Source organism: Gracilinanus agilis, chromosome 4, assembly GCF_016433145.1.
Source record: "Gracilinanus agilis isolate LMUSP501 chromosome 4, AgileGrace, whole genome shotgun sequence".
In the NCBI taxonomy this organism is placed as follows: Eukaryota; Metazoa; Chordata; class Mammalia; order Didelphimorphia; family Didelphidae; genus Gracilinanus; species Gracilinanus agilis.
Genome location: NC_058133.1, coordinates 388,327,497 through 388,344,419, shown reverse-complemented (window position 1 = coordinate 388,344,419; position 16,923 = coordinate 388,327,497). Strand labels below are relative to the sequence as shown.

At 37.6% G+C, this 16,923-nt stretch overlaps 1 non-coding gene across 1 annotated transcript; it reads right to left on the bottom strand.

The window, feature by feature from the left end:
• Positions 1-8,879: 8,879 nt before the first annotated feature.
• On the bottom strand, positions 8,880-8,986 carry LOC123248095. The gene has a single exon (XR_006506200.1). It is a non-coding gene; the product is annotated as a U6 spliceosomal RNA (small nuclear RNA).
• Between the last annotated feature and the right edge of the window lie 7,937 nt (positions 8,987-16,923).

The following is a 16,923-nucleotide window of genomic DNA, read 5'->3' as shown; positions in this document are numbered from 1 at the left end:
TCACCAAATCACAGACTCACAAAATTTTGGTTGGAAGGCAATTCAGAAGGCATCAAGTCTAACACATACCTAAACAAGATGCCCTTCTACAACATCACTAACAAGTTGCCATCATCCTACCATTGAAAGTATCCCATGAAGAAGAGATTCTGAGGATGCCCATTCAACCTGGGGACAATTTTAACTGTCCAAGAGTTAACCTTCCCACACCCCACAATAAGCTCAAATTTGCCTCTTTTCTTCCTAGTTTTGCCCTTTGGACTCGAGAAGAGCAAATCTAAACTTTTTCCCAGGTGAGAGAACTTCAGACATGATAGTGAGCATGCAATAGATCATAAAATCTTAGATTTAGATTTGGAATGGACTCTACAGGTAATGAAGTGCACCTCTTAATTTTATAGATGAGAAAACTGAGACCCACAGACATGTTGATGTGATTTATATTTGTATCCATCATCAGAACTTAGTACAATGCTTGAAACATAGTAAGCACTTAGTAAATGTTTTTCATCCACCTATTTATTCATCATTCATTCATTTGTTAAGTATTATGTTGTGTTGCCACCAGAATCACCTTGATTAGAAGACCACAATAGGGTGGACATACTGTACACAATGGGCTCTGGACTTAAAGCAAATTTCTCCTCCTCAAGATGGACTACAGATTTTTTTAAGCCAGGCAGCTAGGCAATGCAATGGATAGAGCACTGGTCCTGGAATCAGGAAGACTTAAATCCAAATCTGGCCTCAGACACTCCCTAGACTTGTGACCCTGGACAATGTAAGAAATAAAAAGGGTATAAAATAATAGATTTAAAAATTTTAGGGTTTTAAAGGGTTTATTGATAGCCATTAGGAAAATGAAGCCACACTCCTGTTTAAAAGGACCCACCATTACCTGTTCCTCCTATCCTGGCTCCTGCTCTACAATCAGAAAAGAGGAAGTACCAATCCAGTCCTCAGTATTTATACTTTTCTCTACATGATCATGCTTTCTGCTCATGTAATTACACAAGAGAGGAAGCCAGTTGGCTCTTGGAAAATATAGTTTGAAAGAGTCCTAAATGTCCACAGGAAGTTTAGATCAGAGACCTCAAAATTAATTCAAGGACTCCCAAATTTCCAATATCACAACAAATAACTTAAACACTATTGGCCTCAGTCTTCCCATTTGTAAAATGGGGGTCATAATAATGCCTACCTCCCCGGATTGTTGTGAGGATCAAATGACAGAGCTTAGCACAGTGTCTGGCACATAGTAGGCCCTTAATGAATGCTTGTTTCCTTCATTCTTAATAGATTTGCTGAATAAGACATTGCCTGTCATGCATGCTTATAATCAAGATGAATGCAGACGACAGATGGTCTCCCTACAGAAAGGAGAAATTAGGGCAATATTCCCTGAGAAATGTAGAACATAAATAATGAACAGAGTTTGTGGCTTCTACAGATACCATTTGTTATTATGCTTATTTCTTCTGCTTTAGAAAACAGAAAGAAAAAGAAATGGGGCATAAATAGAAGAAATTAAAAAAACATCAAATGCTGCCTCACTAGAAAAACTGTGAGCACAGCCTTACTGATGTTGCTGGAGCAACATTAACTTGTAATTAAACCAGAGAGTGAAGAATGAAATTACCTCTCCATAGGTCACTATTGATGGGAAGGACGTCAGGAAGAATGATAGTAAATCTTCTCTGCAGTCATTATCCCAAAGAAATACCTTCCTGGGGACGATAGATAAAATTGCCTGACATCTACCAAAAAGTAGCCATGCTCAATGAAAATAAACCTGGAATGAGGACAAAAAGAACGAATAAGTGTTGCTAACACACTGAACTAATAGTTGAAGAGAGAAAAAGTGGTTTGCTTTCAGGTTTATTAATTCCAATTCTTAGGAGGCCATTTGCCTTGGCAACTCTATGGGAGTGTTCAGAAGGGTTAAAAGTTAGTTTGAAATGGAAACCAAATGGTCAGTGCAATGTAGTGTATATTGTGGGAGAGGGCAGAGAAGAGGTGAAGATTCGATAAGTTGGCACCACTGCATTGTGAAAAGCCTTTGATGGAGTGCTGAGGAACCCAGGAGAAATGACAGTTGGTGTGAGGAGAGAATTTCGGGATAGAAAACCAACAGTCACTCACTGCTCTCTGGACCTCTGAGATAGGAGTGTGATGAGGAGGCTGTATCTCTGTGAGGTTTGGGGCATTTCAAAGGCAAAAATCTGAGATTTCATCTGACCATCTGCCATCATAACTGCTCTAGCTGAATCTACATCTTCTGCAAACATCCAGGAAAGCAAATATTGCAGATTCTTGAGCTGTTCAAGGAGCTTGGGACACCTGAGGATGGGAACCAGCCCTTGAGGTTTAACTAGCCTTGGTGGAGCTTGTTGTTACATCCCTTCTCTAGCCATTAGTGATTATTTAGGATAGGAGGTTATTGGGGTCTGGGGCAGTTACTGTGATTGAAGCTACAAAAGAGATCCAGTTCTGCTCAGCCCTGGGAGAAATTGAAATAGTCTAGAGTAGGTTTTAATCTACACCCTCATCCCTGAATATCTCTTCCTTCAATTCCTTCCCTCAATTCCCAAATACCTTGTTCCTAAATAAACCCCCATTCAATTATTAGTTAAACAGGTTTGGAATAGTGCCTTCAAGTGTGGGAGGTTTCATGTTGTGGTTAGAGGGTGGAAGGAGCACTCCACTCCACTTTGGTGGGAAATCATTTTGGGACTGGGGGAGGCTTGTCCCCAACTAACTCGACTCTGGGTAATTGAGGGGAGTCATTTGGGTCTCAACCAACTCCTAACATCTTCCTCTATATACTATACCCTGTTCATCCATTTTGGGGAACCCCCCTTTGAGTTACACCTCTAAGAGTTCCCAATAAGGAGTGGGGGTGTGAGTAGCTTTGGCCCACATGAACCTGACAAAATAACCCGGGATTAAATGTTGATTTTTCAGTTTACCTAGTGGTGTTACTGAGAAAAGAGACACGTAATCACAGCCTTGGTTTTCTCTTTAAGTGCTATTAAAAGGAGTCAGTAGAGAAGGAAGTATGATGTAATGGGGAAAGCATTAGCTAGTATAATGGTACTTGTTTGCAATCCTTGCTACTAAGAAGGCTGAGGCTGGTGGATCTCTTGACTTTGGGAGTTTTTTGCTGCAGTAGGGCTATATCTGATTGGATGTCCACACTAAGTCCAGCAATAATACAGTGAGCTCTCTAGAGTGGGGGAGCAGTGAAGGAGGGATAGACTGGCCCAAATCAGATAAAAGGAACAGATCAGAGCTTCCATGCTAATTAGCAGTGGTGTTAGACTCATGAATGGCCCAGGAAGAGAGGGATGGAAGGGAGAGAGACAGAGATAAAGACAGACACAGGGAGAGATGGAGAGGCAGAGGCAGACAGAGAGACAGAAGAAACAGACAGAAAAAAAGCATTAGATGTGAGAGTACTAAGATGTGCATTGAAATCTAGGTTCTGTCATTTATTAGCAGTATAACCTTGAACAAGTCAATTCACCCTTCTGTGACTTCATTTCCTTATCTGTAAACTGAGGAAAATTGGATTAAATTATATTTTTGTGTCATAGATCTCTCTGGCATTCTGGTGAAGCCTACTGACCCCTTCTCAGAATAATGTTTTTAAGTGAACAAAAAGATAATGCAACATTTTACAAAGGAAACTATGTAGAACCCCAACTGTTTAAATAGTTTTTAAATAGTTTTTTAAAATTGGTACTAGGCTGAGAATTCTGGACTAGATTATGTCTGGAACCACAAATCTCACCAGATCAGATTTGCAAAGATCCTTCTAACACCTAACCTCTTTTTTTAAAAACCCTTACCTTCTGTCTTGGAGTCAATACTGTGTTTTGGCTCCAAGGCAGAAGAGTGGTAATGGTAGGCAATGGGAGTCAAGTGACTTGCCCAGGGTCACACAGCTGGGAAGTGTCTGAGGTCAGATTTGAACCTAGGACCTCCTGTCTCTAGGCCTGACTCTCAATCCACTGAGCTACCCAGATGCCCCCTACCTAAACTCTTTTGATGGCTCACAGCATAAGGACATTTGATATCTAATATTCTCTTATGGTTCTAAGGGGAATAGAAGACAAAATAGTTGATTTCAAGGAGTTCTTCTATTCATTTGGAGAAGAGAAAGGAACAAAATAACATTGTATTTATAATAATACATAATTAAGATAAAATAACTTGAGTTATACAAACTACATAGTTAAGTTAGAAGCAATTAGGTAGGGGGAAGCTAGGTGGAACATTGGATTGAAAGCCAGATCTATAAATGGGTTCAAATCTGACTTCAGATACACCCTAGCTACACGAGCCTTAGCAAGTCACTTCTTGACTAGCCCTTACCATTATTCTACCAGGGTACCATTACACAGTATTGATACTAAGATAGAATGTAAAAGTTTAAAGAAGAAAAATGTAACCAGGAAACCAAAAGCAAATGAAATGAGACTTTTTATAGAGAATAATGGGGGGGGGATGGTTAGAATGAGTAGACTAGACCCACCACAGCATAAAGATAGCAGATGCAGGAAAATAATTGGAATAAACCTGCAGTTATGGGGCATAATATAGGTGATGATCCCTGAAAAGAGACTAAGGAGTAGTCAGACAGGTAGGAGAAGAAATGCCTTGAAAACCCAGAAAATAGAAAGTATCCAAGAGAAATAGGTGGCCAGAAATGCCAAATATACAGAATGCTCAAGACTGAGTTCAAGACTGAAGATTGAGAAAAAGCTAGCAAATTTGGTGATTAGGAGATTGTTGGTAACTTTAAAGGAAGGAATTCATTTGAATGTAAATCTGAAGTTAGATTTCAAAAGATTGAAAAATGAATTAGAAGGTGAGAGGTGGAGGCAATAAATATGGACAGTTTTTTCTATGACTGCAAATGTGAACTAAAGGAAAATATAGGATTATACCAGGAGTCTAACGAGGGTCAATTAGCAAAAAATAAAAGGTATGCCTTATTGCAGTGAAGGTCCATTTGAGATTGGATTACATCAAACTGTAGTGGATCCAGTTAACAGTTATGTGACTTGCTCCAACTCACATCAATAGCATATAAACAGAAGCAGAGGAAGCAGGAGGATTGTTGAGAGTAATCTTGGTTTAGAATTTGTTAAGGTATGAACAGCAACTAGATAAGAGAGTAAATGATTTGAAAGTAGAAGAGAGTGATCAGTTGAACTGGTTATCCATAAGACCGAGTTTGAGAAGAGAGGAAAATAGTTGACATAGTTGATATTTTGAGAGGGTACTGAAGAATGGAGGAAATGAAGGTGTTATGTGGATAATTAGAGGAAAAGGTGTTTGGGATAAGGGAATTGAAAGGAGGATGTTGGAGACTTGGTAAATGGATAAATTAGGCTACAGGTAGGCTGGGATTAAAGGAGATTCAGGGTATAATAGGACTGAAGTCCCGAGTATAACACAGAAGGGAAACAGAGATCTTCTTGGGAGAAAGAAGCTAAACCTAACAGACTAACACAGCAGGCTTTCAGACTGGGACTTAGACTCAAACACAAGCTAAGGGAAATAGACTAGACTGAAATTAACAAACGGGCTTTAGTTAATTTCACAAGAAGGGACCTATTTTGAAGTAACACCTTCCTTCAAGATGGATGCCCCAGCTACCCTCTAAGCCCAGAGTATGTTGTCTCTTTCCCTCTTCTTCCCTCTTGTTAACTAATAGACAAATTACACTAAATATGACTATTGAAACACAAAGGGTTTATTTATTTGAAGGATGTTGTTAGGAAGGTGTATTAAAGGAAAGCCCTATCAGTTATCTCAGGAACCTCAGGTGGGGGAAGGGAAGTGAAGATGAATCTGAGTAAGGACCTGCCTTACTCAGTTTTACAAAATGCTATCTAAAGGGAATAAATGATGATTTGATTAAATTATAGATAATGCTGCCAGTTAGATAACTCTTAACAGATTTAACTCCTCTCTAATTTCTCTCCTTATAAACTCCACAGCCACTAAGGTAAGGGAGGGAAGGCAGGATGGTATTGGGAAAGGAAGATATAAAGGGTCTATCTAAAATAATAATTTCTTAAGTAAATATATCAATGCTAGGCTAAATTTCAATATTGATGCTAGATAATCTAAGAGCTCGCTCATTGACTTCCTCCCTCCACGGAAGATCCAGTCAACTGCCCCTCTCCTCAAGATTCTAAGAGCCCAACTGATTTTGGAACTCAGCCAAAGCTAGAAAAAACTATATCCCCCCAATTCTGTATACTACAAAGGTCACAGTGATGATGAAAAATAGATCTGGAAGAGATAAGAGACAGGAAAAAATAGAATGATGGAAGGCAGTTAGGTAGCTCAGTGGATAAAGAGCCAGACTTAGAGACATGAAGTTCTGGGTTCAAATTTAGATTCAGATAGTTCCTAGCTGTGTAATCCTGGGAAAGTCCTATTGCTAGTCCTTACCGCTCTTCTGCCACAGAACCAATACTTACTATTGATTCTAAGACAGAAGGTGAGGGTTGTTTGTTTTTTTAAGGGAGGATAATAGGATTTTTAGTCAGATAAATACTTTCTCAGAATATACTTCTTCATCATCTATACCTCCTAGGATCTGTAAATTCCTTTATGACATCACATGGGTCATGGATGTTTTGGCTCACTGATGTAGTCAGTGACTATCATAGTGCCTATAAATGTTTATTGATTGACTGATATTTGAACTATTTTTCACTGTCTGGTGAACATGTGCAGAATTAGCAACCTTTCATCATTCTGCGATGTCCTCTCTGGCCCTTGAAGAAGATAAGAGAAAACATTAGCAAACATAATTGCCAGAGCAAACCTGAGATGCTTTTCCTACCCTTCCAGGCAAGATAGCATTTCTCCTTTTTTTCTTATGTGATACTAGTCTAGGACAGGAACCTCTGAACTTTTTAAACCAACAATCCAATTGGTAAAAAATCAGAGGACAAATCCTCCAATATGTTATTTATAAATATCACTTGTGCTATTGTTTTAGTATATTGCATATATTATAGAACATTTGTAAAATATAAGTTTCAAAAGAATGTGATGAATATTTTAAAAATATTTTACTAAATTTATTAACAGTATCCAAGCAATTTTCCTCTATAAAACAATGTGATTTAGTATCCACCATAATTTGTTAATAAGAAAATCCTTTTGTATGGTTCTTGGATAAGAAGGACTTGTAAATAATAATAGTTCATTAATAATTGCTGTCTTTGATCAGTGTAAATAGCCAAGTAAGTGAATTTCTTTTTCTAGACAATTTTTTATTGAGACACAATAAAATTATCAAATTGTCAATTATAACAGTCAATGAACATAGCTTTTTAGCTGGGTCATTTAGATATTCATTATACACAATGCAAAAAAAAAGCAAAAGTAAATTCTCTCTGATTTAGAGACCAAAATGTCTTTGATTTTCAGCAGAAAGTTTTCAATATAAACCTGTTATTTCTTTACATTGTTCTATTAATTATACCTTAATTCATATGCATCTTTGAATATTTTAACTGTGTTTATTATATATGTGAGGAAGTGAGGAAGCCATTTTGACTGGACCATGGTGTGTAAAAAGGGGAGTAATTTATAAGAATGGAAATGTAGACTGGAAATAGGTTGTGAAGGGGTCAATATGCTAGAGCCATGTACACTTTATCCTAGAGATAATAGGGAAGCACCAGAGGAAGAGTCATAGTGGACCTATATTTTAGGAAAATGACATTAGCAAGGATGTCGGTGAGAATGGATTAGGGTGATGATAGATATCAGACCAAAGTGATGAGTTGAGGTGTAATAAATTAGACTAGATGGAGAAAGACAAGATTTGGCAGCATTTTCCATGTGTAGGATGAGAGAAAATGAAGAATCAAGGGTGACAATGAGGTTGTGAACCTGGATAACTAGAAAGATGGTGGCTTCCTCAACAAAAATATATCATTTTAATAGAGGATAAGATTTGAGGATAAAGATAAATTAGTATCTTCTGTAAGACCCACTCATCCCACCTATAACAAAAAAAAATGTGAGGGATCTCTTAACTTCAGATTACTGCTCAGAAAACGAGCCTTCCACAATCACACAGTGATGTTGACCAAAGTTGGTTGTTGTCCTTTTTGCTCGAAGAGGAGCAAAATAATGTCCCAAAAAATACCTTTTGACTGGTGCAAGAATTGGATTTAAGTCAGAGTTGCACAAAGTTGTCAACCTTCCTCTTTCACCCAGAGTCATCCAAATCCAATGGCAAGACAAAAGTCAAGACAACTGGTTATAACAGGGTGCAGCATATGACCTTGGCTTCTTCAATATCTAATAATTTTGAAAGATTCAAATTCTCTGGTCAATTCAATGACAAACTATGACTACAGAGGAATTACAATGATTTATTCTACCCATCTTCTGACAGAGAAGTGACAGATTCAAGATGCAGAATGAGGCACTCATCTTTGACACATGAACAATGTGGAAATTGGTTTTGCTTGACTTTGCATATTTGCTTTTCATTTAAATTGGAGGTGGTTGAGAGGAACAGAAAATATATGTTTGAGGGGCAGGTAGATGGCTCAGTGGATTAAGAGCCAGGCCTAGAGATGGAAGGTCCTGGGTTCAAATCTAGACCCAGTCACTTCCTAGCTGTATGACTCTGAGTAAGTCACTTAACCTCCATTGCCTAGTCCTTTCTTTTCTTCTGCCTTGAAACTGATACATACAGTATTGATTCTAAGACAGAAAGTAAGGATTTTTAAAAAATAAAATAAAACATGTTTCTTAATTTAAAAATAAAAAATGAAAAGACAAAAAACACAGTTCTCCCAGGCTTCACATTTAAGGCTCATTTCTTTTTTTAAAATATAGAATTCTTCACTAATTTGTGCGTCATCCTTGCACAAGGGCTATGCTAATCTTCTCTGTATCATTCCATTTTTAGTATATGTGCTGCCAAAGCAAACACATAAAACTCATTTCAAATGTCTCTGCTTGATTTCCCTAGTGAATGCTACTTCCCTCCTTAAATTATCTAGTGTTTACTATCTATTTGTATGCTATACCCCTACATAATACTTTTATCCTCTCTAACAAATTTATAGAGAATTATTTCACATTAGAATTATTAGGATTAATTAAACCTTAAAGAAACCTTACCCACTGTTCTTTATTCTGTCAGTTGCTAAGCTCCCAATTACTCCAAATGGTCCTCATTATCCCTATGGCTTAATTAATCCTAATAGAATTGTATAAGAATATGTCATATGACCCCAATATACAGTTCCTCATGGAGCTTATAGTCTAGTGTGTTTATAGGACATATACTATGTAAGGGCTAAGGAAAGGAAAATAATTATTGCTGAAGGAAGCAGAGATGTCCAGGAGGAGATCAAATTGAGTGTGGTTTTAAAGGACTGATAAAATCTAAAAGGCTAAAGAGAAAGGAAAAGAAAATTTATTTCCACTTTCTCTCTCTCTCTCTCTCTCTCTCTCTCTCTCTCTCTCTCTCTCTCTCGCTCTCGCTCTCGCTCTCGCTCTCGCTAGTTATATAGTAAGTACATACCTGAGCAGAAAACAGAAGTATTACAATATCTGCATGAGAGAAGAAATATATAGAGATCAGTGAACTTGGTATTAGGTGAGAAGGATTGTGTGCTAATATGAGTAGTTTGTGAGTGTGTCTGTATGTGGATGTCCAGAAGTTTATGGTTGAGTTTATGGTGGATGTTAGAGGGTTGGGTTGGTTCTTACAGTGAACTTTTAGGGAGCATAGGGAGAGTGAGAATTACAGTGGGGCATAAAGTCTGGCACCTATCCTCTCCCCCATAGCAGCACTTAGTAATTCCTTTCCCACAGGGTGATTACAGAATACTGGGAATAATGAAGTGTCAGATGCTACATCCAAATGACATGGTTAAAGAGCCCTTGATCATCTCCACAACTGAAAAGGGCACCTGGTGGTCCAAGGGAAGGAGGGTGGGAAGAACAGGACCAAGAGACTGGAAAGTGGTCCAAAGCTTTAGTGAGAGAGTTAGTGGGTTCATACTATAAAAGCCAAAAATAATCTTGGTAAGAAGGAATTTCTTCAACTTGACTTGCACCAAGATGTATTTCATTGAATTTGTAAAAGATTCAGGTAATACAGAAAATATAACCATCTATTGTGTTTTAATTATTTTAGCAAACACATTTGGTCTAGAAGTTTAGAGGCTTAGAAATGTTGGTTAACTCTGCTTTGCTCAATCACAACATCTCTCTGGATGTGGATAATGCCAATGTGAATAAATTTACACTCATCCTAGGCAATGTCCTAGATGGAGATTCAGCACAAAACTAGGTAGTACTTTCATTTTTTCACCTTTAATCTAGACCTGTGATTTAATCAAATTGGAGACTGCCAGCTGTGGAAATTTCCTTTGCTGAAGCAGATCAGAAACTGTTCCAGTAAAAGTCTGTATTGAAGAGAAACTGAGGCACAAAAACCTAAGCATTATCTATTTATTGGCAAGAATAGCAATTACCAATAATAGAAGTCAATGGACCCTCAGTGACCAGAGACACTCCTTATACATAGAGTAACTTTTTATACAGTTTGGTGATTTCGGAAAGTCCAGTGATATAAACTAAATTAAGGTTGTGATTGGTCTGTATTAGAAGGCAAAAGTGGGCTTATATTTTGCTGACTTGCACAAAAGGTCTTTAGAGTTCATAGAAATGGGAAAGCACAGAATTAGTCAATGTCTTCTGGAAAGCCTTGTGCCAGATATTCCTTCCTCCAATACAAGAGAGACCCAGTGCTAGGAATCACTCTCCATTCATCTTCATCTCTCTCAAGAGGCAGGTCTGCTCTCAGTTGTGTACACAGTTTTCTACCACATCTCATATTAACTTTTCTACCGAGGTCTACACAAAGAAAATCCTACTCTAAGCCCTAGAAACTAGTTACAGTGATTAATAAAACTCTTTAACCCCCGTTTTCTGTCTTAGTAACAACTCTAAGATGGAAGTTTAAGGGCAAGTAAAATGGAGTTAAGTAATTTGCCCAGGGTTACACAGTTAGGAAATATCTATGGTCAAATTTGAACCCAGGTCTTCTCAACTCCAGGCCTAGTGCCCTATCCATTGTGCCACCTAGCTGCCCCTTAAAACTCTTAACTATCAACCAATCAGTAACTATTAATAACCAGTAATCAATAATCAAGTTCACAGAAACCTGTGTCATTTATAATCTTAGAGAGTTGCCTGAAACACCAAAAGTTTAAATCTGTCAGTTAACAAGCATTTATAAATGCATTGTGCACTAAACACCATCCCAAGTATCAGACAGGAAAAACACAGTCCTGGCCTCGAAGATCTCATAGTCTAATGGGAATGTTACAAACTATGTATCAACAAGTTATAAAAGAGGTAAATCAAAGCTATCAGAGAAGGAAGGCCCTAGCAATGAGGAAAGAAGGAAAGGTCTCTTGAAGAATATGGGATTAAGGTTGTTTCCAAAGAAATTAGAAATTTTAATTAGAAATTAAATGACTTGCTCATATTCACACACCTCCTATGTTTTGGAAACAGGACTTGAACCCAGGTCTTTCTTATTCTAAGTTTACTTCTTTATCCACTGCCTGCCTACTCCTATTTTACAGAAATAAAACTAGTATTCAACAAAAAGCCTTGACAAAACATTACCTAAACTCTTTCCCTATCAAATGGGATATTATTAACAAAGCACTTAATATGGCACCGTTAGTAAATGATCATTTCTAGGTTCCCTTCCCTTCCTTTTGGTTCCAAAGGTTAAGATAATAGATTTTGAACTGTAAAAGTCCTTAGAGATTATTTAATCAAACTGCCTCCCTCATTGTAGATATGAAAACCGAGAGTTATATCTTCTCTTTTAATGATGAAATGGGTTCTTACAAACATCTTTGTCTCTTGAGTGACACAAGCAAGGCTAAGCAGGACTTTGGGGTACTGTTGGAAGATGTTAGTTATACCACAAAAAGAAGAGCATGAAAAAGAGGGAGGAAGGACTAAGAGGTGGTGAAAAAGGATTGAAAAAAGGAGGAAAGGAATAGAGATTAGTGGTGAGAGAAATGGCATAAATCCTTCAATATTATACTTTGATATTAGTAGCCTTTTGATTTTTTTCTTTGCTTGAGTTGCACTGTATCTCAGAAATATAAAGTCATAATGTCCATAAAATAACAGGCTTAAAATACAACACACGACTAGCTGGAGCATATATTACATGTAAGTAGTAATGAAAACCAATGGATGTGTTAAGACTTGTGACTGGCATAGGGGAACAGTCAGGTCATTTCATAAGAGCTGGGTGGTACCTTATATACTGTCTCTAACCATTTCACTTTAAAACTTTGGAAAATGAAGTTGAGAAAGTTCAAAAAGACTCCCTTAAATTACACAAATGATATTTAACAAGCCTAGGATCTGTGCTTGGTCTTTCGTGAACATTGCCTTCTCTCTTTTAAATAATTGTATCTTGGATATGTAGCAGGAGAGTGTAGATAATAGTCACATCAGGAACTGAAGAGGTTGGGATAGGCTGCTGGTGTCAAAGGTAACCAAAGATTAGAGGGCAAGATTCAAGGTCAGGCGCAAAGATAAAGAACTTGAAAAAAGAGAAAGCATCCCCAAGGCAGTTCAATACCTTGGACAGCTCCTGTGGTGAGAAGTTGATCTAGGCTTGGGTCTCCAGGAGAAGAGGCAAAGGTTGAAGTGAATTATCATTCTTGTCCTCAGAAGGTCTAACCTTGTTCTTTCTTTCTCTTACACCAGAGACTAATATCTAACTCAAGATCAAGTGAAGAAAAACACGAGAAGATTCTTTTTCTCAATTGCCCATCTTTCAATTTTATCATAAGCACCCTATGAAGGAATCTGTTTAATTTATCCCTGCTATTAACATTGATTAACTTTGCTTGAACACTTTATCTTAATATGAAATGTTTAGTTCTTTTAAAATAAAATGCTAGTTGTGAAGTCATTCAACCAGTATCAGTAGGAGATTGATTAGACTCTGGAGTTAGTTCCTCAAGTATACAAGGAAAGTTTTGACTCCAGAGTAACTTGTTCCATCTCAAAAAAAAAAAAAAAAAAAAAAAAAAAAAAAAAAAAAAGAGGGGTTGAGGGTGGGAAAAACTGTTCTACCTCAAGAGTTCAAAGAAGATACATTGCAGGAAAAATCCCAGGGAAAAGGGTTACTTTATAAGAAGAACTATGTAAGAGGAGTTTTGCTCCTTCTGGAGGATTGCTTTAGACTCTTCCAGTGTCTATGTACACCTCCCTTCTCTTCAGAGGAACTTAAGCTTCCTGAAAGCAGGAAAATTGGACTTTGTTTTTATCTTTGTGTCCCTAGAACCTAACAATGCCTGCCACTTTGTAGATGCTTGTCCATGCTCATTAAACTAAATCATTGCACTGAAAGAAACTATTCTGAAATCCTAGATAGAAGTAGTTGGGCTCATAGGAGAATAATAAACTGAAAAATAAATATCGACATGTACTTATTACCGATGTTTTTTAAAAGTTAAAGTAGGGGGCAGCTGGGTAGCTCAGTAGATTGAGAGCCAGGTGTAGAAACAGAAGGTCCTAGGTTCAAAGCTGGCCTCAGACACTTCCCAGCTGTGTGACCCTGGGCAAGTCACTTGACCCCTATTGCCTAGCCCTTACCACTCTTCTGCCTTGGAGCCAATACACAGTATTAATTCCAAGACAGAAGGTAAGGGTTTCAAAAAAAAGTTAAGTAAGAGACAAAGAAGTTAGAGACAGAGTGTGACAGAGTTAGAGACATGGGAACAGAAGATTACAAATCAAAAGATGATGTAGTATGTTTCTTAATTTTGAATTTTTGTTTTCTTTATTTTTTAACCCATATGTTCTGTCATAGAATCAATACTGTGTGTTGGCTCCAAGGCAGAAGAGTGGTAAGGGCTAGGCAATGGGGATTAAGTGAGTTACCCAGGGTCGCACAGCTAGGAAGTGTCTGAAGTCATAATTTAACTCAGGACCTCTTGTCTTTATACACTGCGCCATCTAGCTGTACCTCCTGCTTTTGCTTTATTTTTTATGTTCCCTTAACTACTTCTTCATCCAATAAAGTAATTTCACTACTTTATTTCCTTCACAACTCAAATCCAAATTTCTGCACTTTTTTGTACCCCACCTTTCACCCCAACTATTAGTGCCTTTTCCTCTGAGATTACTTTCTATATACTCTGCATATCTCATACTTTCCTGGTTATTTTCAAATTTGTCTCCACCTTTAGAATTTGAACTCCTTGAGGTTAAGGACCAGCCTTTCCCTGCTTTCTTTATATCCCCAGTACTAAGCACGTCATATAGTAAGTACTTAAGTGTTTATTAACTTTTTGATTATTACAGCAAAATATTTATTTGCAACCTATGACACTGACATGATACTTCATTTAGAGGTTCTTAGTTGGCATTGCCAGTCCAACAAGCAGGAGAAATTTGTTGATGTCAGAAAATAAAGGGGAAGCCATCGTTTAAAGGAATTAATGAAGTCCTTTAGGTGATGGCCTAAATAACCTTCATTTGATGACAGGAAAGTCATATCCCACATTTAAAAGATGAGTGTCTAGTTATAGCAAATTTCTTCCCACCACAATTCTTCAAAATAGAATTTTCTTCTTTCTTCTTTGCTTCCCCCAAGAAATCTCTCATTCTCAAAAGCATATTTGATTCAGTGTATTCAGTGCATTTCAAAGGCCACACATAGAAATGAATCATTTTTCCTATTGTAAAAATGCCACATTCTACAATAGAGTGTGACCCCTATCAGGTAACCTATAGTTATATTTCACAAGAGAGAAAAGAGAAAATGAATTTCCTGCAGAAACTATCTGTGGGAATCTGAGTCAACAGAGCATAAATAATATGATTGGATGATAAATGCCTTGCTAGGATAAAATGGCCTAATTTTTTTTGGTTGCAGACATATAACATATGACCAAGACTTCAGAGTAGCAATACATTAAACATGCATAAGGTCTTATGCTTTTCAATAATTTCATGTATATATCTTAGTTGGTTGTCTTTCAGTAATTTCTAACTCTTTATGACCCCATTTTGGTTTTTCTTTTTGTTTTACATTTTTTATTTTAATAACAAATTTCCACATAAATATTCTGAAGTTATATGATCCATATTGTCCCCCTCTCTTCCCTCCCCCTTCCCAGAGCTAACAAGCAATTCAGTCTGGATTATACATGTATTATCACACAAAACATATTTCTATATTGTTCATTTTTCTAAGTGAATAATAATCTTATAAAATCAAAACCCCCAAACATATACCCCATTCAGGTTGCTTGTTTGTTTTTTTGGCAAAGATACTAGAGTGGTACGTCATTACTTTCTCCAGCTCATATTTTAAATGAGAAAACTGAGGCAAACAGGGTTAAGTGACTTGCTCAGGGTCACACAGCTGATAGGTGTCTGAGGTCAGATTTGAACTGAGGAAGAAGAGTCTCTCTGACTCCAGGCCCATCATTGGGTCCATTGTACCACCTATCTGCCCATATATATCTCATGGTTTCCCAATAGCCCCAAGGTGCATGTCACTCGAAGATATGTTTCTCCTCCTCCTCCCCCTCCTCCTCCTTCTTCTTTGTAAGGGTAAAATAGGGTTTTATGGGTTCAATATATTAAAAGATGGTTGCCAGAGGATTGAACAATTATCAATCCTCAATTAAGAATAATATCAAGTCAAAATTGACTTTTATGAAAGTTTATTAAAAGAGATCTTCTTCTTCTTCTTCTTCTTTTTCTTCTTCTTCTTCTTTTTCTTCTTCTTCTTCTTCTTCTTCTTCTTCTTCTTCTTCTTCTTCTTCTTCTTCTTCTTCTTTCTCCTTCTTCTTCTTCACCACTTACCTTCCATTTCAAAATCAATAATGCACATTGGCTCTAAGGCAGAAGAGTGGTAAGGACTAGGCAATAAAGGTTAAGTGACTTGCCCAGAATCATACAGCTAGCAATTGTCTGAGGTTAGCTTTGAAGCCAGGACCTTCAGGCTTTGGGCTTGGCTCTCAATCCAATGAACTACCCAATTGCCCCCAAAGATATGCTTCTAACTTAAAGTAAATCTGACATGGTGGCAATGTGATTAAAGCTGCCAGGAAGGCTGAGGCTGATGGATCTCTGGGGTTCTGGGGTTCTGGGCTACAATAAAGTGCTAAAGCTAAATACTGCCTGGCACCAATATAGTGAGTTTCCAGGAGGAAGCTAGTGCACCAAGATAAATAATGAGAGGTGAACTGACGAAGGGCAGTAAGTAACAAGGCAAACAAGAGCTACCCTGTGTTTGGCAATGGGTTCCAATCCATGAGTAGATGGTGCATTGCCATCCTGAATAAGGTAGGGAAAGCCAGCCTCAGAAAATGAAAAATAAGTACATACACATATTTTCAAAGTGTATTCACAAAAAATTCCACAAGACGGCGCCAACACCACAAATACCAGCTATTCCCCCCCACAAAATGGGAAAGAATGAAGTAATTTCTTCTTGGTGGTTTCCTCCTTCGCCCCGCTCCTCCAAAAACAAAACAAAACAAAACAAAATAGAGTGCTTTTAGTAGTAGCCAAGCACTGGCAAGATTGGCAGATGAAAGAATCATTGAGTAAAGAATTTCACTAGAAATTGGCAATTTTCTTACAAGTAAAAGTGATCTCTCCTCCCTCAAACTTCTCACAGCATTTTTTAAGGATTTCAGCTTTGTGCTCCTCCCAGATCTCTCCTGAATGCTACTGATTTGTGTATGTATCCTTCTCCCATTAGACTGTAACATTCTTCAAAAGAGAGCCTGCCTCCCCTCCATCTTTGTGTCCTAGTTCCTAGCCCTGTGCCTTATGCAGAGTAGATAGAGT